This window comes from Podarcis vaucheri, assembly GCF_965113315.1.
Source record: "Podarcis vaucheri genome assembly, chromosome: 1".
NCBI classification, from domain to species: Eukaryota; Metazoa; Chordata; class Lepidosauria; order Squamata; family Lacertidae; genus Podarcis; species Podarcis vaucheri.
In genome coordinates, this window is record NC_138759.1 from 71,629,769 (window position 1) to 71,633,596 (window position 3,828).

The following is a 3,828-nucleotide window of genomic DNA, read 5'->3' on the forward strand; positions in this document are numbered from 1 at the left end:
ATGGAGCTGGTTTCAGTGCCATTCTACACTGGAGTGTCCAAGTGGAATTTACTTCTAACTACTGTACATCTGGGATGCGGGTGGCGCTGTGGGTTAAATCACAGAGCCTAGGACTTGCCGATCAAAAGGTTGGCGGTTTGAATCCCGTAGTGAGCTCCCGTTGCTCGGTCCCTGCTCCTGCCAACATAGCAGTTTGAAAGCATGTCAAAGTGCAAGTAGATAAATAGGTACCGCTCCGGCAGGAATGTAAACGGTGTTTCCGTGCGCTGCTCTGGTTCGCCAGAAGCGGCTTAGTCATGCTGGCCACATGACCCAGAAGCTGTACGCCGGCTCCCTTGGCCTATAAAGCGAGATGAGCGCCGCAACCCTAGAGTTGGTCACGAATGGACCTAATGGTCAGGGGTCCCTTTACCTTTACCTTTACTGTACATCTGGGTAAAGATTGGGATGTTAATCTCTGCACTAAAAATCCTCAAGATAAATGCTGAACACAGAATAGCCTTTCAAACAGGCTCACTACAAAGTATGGTTGCCACCTTTTGTAAGCTCCTGTTACTCTGTCCCAGCTTCTGCCAACCTAGCAGTTCAAAAGCACACCAGTGCAAGTAGATAAATAGATACTGCTGCGGCGGGAAGGTAAACAGTGTTTCCGTACGGTCTGGCTTCTGTCACAGTGTTCCATTGCTCCAGAAGCGGTTTAGTCATGTTGGCCACAAGACCCGGAAAGCTGTCTGTGGACAAACGCCGGTACCCTCAGCCTGAAGCGAGATGAGCGCTGCACCCCATAGATGCCTTTGACTGGACTTAACCATCCTGGGGTCCTTACCTTTAACTTTTACCTAGTGTTTTGATCTATGCCATTTAAAAACTTTTTCAAGTTGCTCCCTATAAAATCTGTAAAGGAGAATGGAGAATCCCAGAACTATCTTTTTTACTTTATTATTCTGGCCAGTTGGCAACCCTAATTCTGAGCCATTTTCCTGGGATTTCTGGTATATTCTAAAGGTCTATATATAAAGTATTTGGTGCAGACTAGTTCCAGTTGCTGGTTGTTATTCTGCTGCCTGTCTGGGGCTTTCAGGTTCCGGCCAGCCTAAACATTGGCACCACCCCTGACCAAGAAGCTCCATGGTGGGCTGTGTTAATCCAGAACTAGCTCCACAGAAAAAAAGAGTGGCTGGAGGGACAGGGTTGAATCCAGCTCTCTGCACAGCCACACTTGTGGGATATTTGGTTTTAATTTTATTTATATTGGCAAAAGCTTCTGCCGTGGCTTTTACTGGTGGAACTGTGTGCCAGAAATTTAAGAGAGGCGTGGGTAACTATTACATTATTGGGGTGCAGGCATTTGGGCAGAATCTGATTAAATGGTCCAAAGTCTTTATGGAGCTACTGTGTTTGCTGTCTGCAACAATTTTAAGACACTGTAGTTGTCTTGTTCGGGGTTTTATTAATGTTAACTGTTTGTTCACCATTTTATAATCCACCCTGGGATCTCTACCCGATGAAGGGTAGTTTAGAAATTCAAATACATACATACTCAATTTTTGTTTTTACATTTCCAGTTTACCTAAATTGAGCCCTCAGTACAGTTTACAAATATATTGGGTGTTGGGGTTCTGCAGATGTTTTCAAATATGACTATATTTACCAGAAGAGTACCTGCAAAATCTTTGGGTTTTGTATGACATCAGAGTTCTAAGCTAAAAAGCTTTGTTCTTCCAAGTACAATTTTCTTCAGCCAGACAACAGTTTCTTTTGACTGTTAAGAACATTTCTGCCCCATTGTGCAAGGATTTGCATCCATGCACAGCTATCCATGCTGTCAGCAATTTTGTTGTTGGGCCATTTGGAAACTGCTGACTATGTAATGCAATGCACTGAGGAACATCTTTGCCTGGAATTGCCTTTTATGAGGAGCAGATGAACTCTTATTACGTGCTGCAGAAGGCTGTGACCTTCTGCATACAAGGCTGCTTTTTGGATTATGAAGGATTGTCAGCAGAGTATTACAATTCTGAGCAATCACTCCCTCTAACAGCAAACTTAGGTGGTTAACTGGCAATCAATTTGGCAGTGAAATGAGAACACCGAAACATAATGTAGTTTAAAGTTAATTCAATGCACACTGAAATCACATGGCTTCCCCTGAATAATCATGGGAACTGCAGCTCCCCGTTACAGAGCTACAGTCCCCAACATGCTTAACAAACTACAGTTCTCAGGATTATTTGGGGAAGAATGTGCTTTAAATATATCTAAATTGGCTGTTAGGAGCTTCTGAGTTTACAGAATGTTGATAGCTGTTGACCTGGGGTTGGGACCTAAAGAAAAGTCAGGCAGACTGCAAGTCTGCTAATGAGTCTGTGACTGAGAGCACTTTTAAGATACAGAATGTTCATGTTCAGCTGAACACAAAACCAGAAAAGAAAAAAGGGGAAGGCTAAGGAAGAAAAGGAATTCATCTATTCAAACCGCTGACAGCTTAGAGTATGTATTCTGAACAGGTGGGATTTAATAGTTGCAAGAAAGATGAAATTTCAGTAAGTGTAGTTTTCATACTATTTTTAAAGGTGTAGGAGCCCTGACTTCTCTTTGAGCTGGCTACCTTAATTCTCCATTGTTAAGGAGTGGAGATGGTTACAATAAGGCAAGAGACCATCTTCTGAGGTAATTTTTTTGCATCTCTATAGGCTATGTATGTGTTGTTGTGACCTACATAACACACTAAGCCAATATAAGTTGTACCTTATTGTCCTAAGCTCATCGGATTTTGATCCTAACATAAAATTTATTCTTAGTTTATGAAATGAGAAAGCACCATTAGTACATTGAAGGGTCATTAACCTATTTCCTTGTAGAGGTAATTAACTGAAGGTTTTGAGGGGAAGATAAAAAAATTCTGAGTCATCTCACATGCCATGCTTCTGGGGCTTTTAATTTTAATTTTTTACTTATGTGAAAAATGCCGCTTTGAAAAACAGTGGCCAGATCAAGAAACTTTGGGAAATTGTTGTTAAAATAACACAGAACATGCTAACTGTGTATGAAAATGAAAAATGGGTCTGTAGGTTGACATTTTCATGGAATTACCCATTACAGCAATGAAGCTTGGATGCTGCTAGAGCATGGATAAATGTGGCTGCATCATTCATTTTTTGGGAGGGGATGCAGCCAGCACACCAAAGTTGGGAAAAGGGGCCACTTGGGCATTCAACAGCAATGGTGGATTGAGGAGCAATCCTGACTGTGAGTGAAACCAGGGATGTTGGAACCACATCCACTACAAGCTGAATACAACCTCCACAGTCATTCTACCCAGTACTTTTTTCTGGGGATACACATACCCCTAAATATTTTGTGAATCTTTGTACTTTTGTCCATTTACTGTACTTATTTCCCCCGATTTTCTTGAGGCAAAGTGAGAGTATCCCTAAACATTTTTAGGGAAAAAAGCACTGGTTCCACCTACCTGTAGTATCTCCATCTTATTTTGATTAGGCTTCAGTTCACTAGCCCTCAAATCAACGGTCCCATTATTGACTGTAAGCACCTCTTTGGTGCATCTGCTGTATCACCTGGATTAAATGGAAATAAAAAAAATAGTTGGATGTCAATTGCATAGTGACAAACCGCCACAGCAACAATTGTTCCTATAATATCCAGAGAAATTTTATGGGTCACTCCACAATCAAGACCTCTCTCCTGGTCAGATCATTGTCCAAATTACAGGCAATGTTGCCATTCCCTCTGACTCAATTTTGCACCCATTCAACTTCATTAACTACAAACCCCAAAATTTGGGACCCATTCCTTGCATTTACTCCT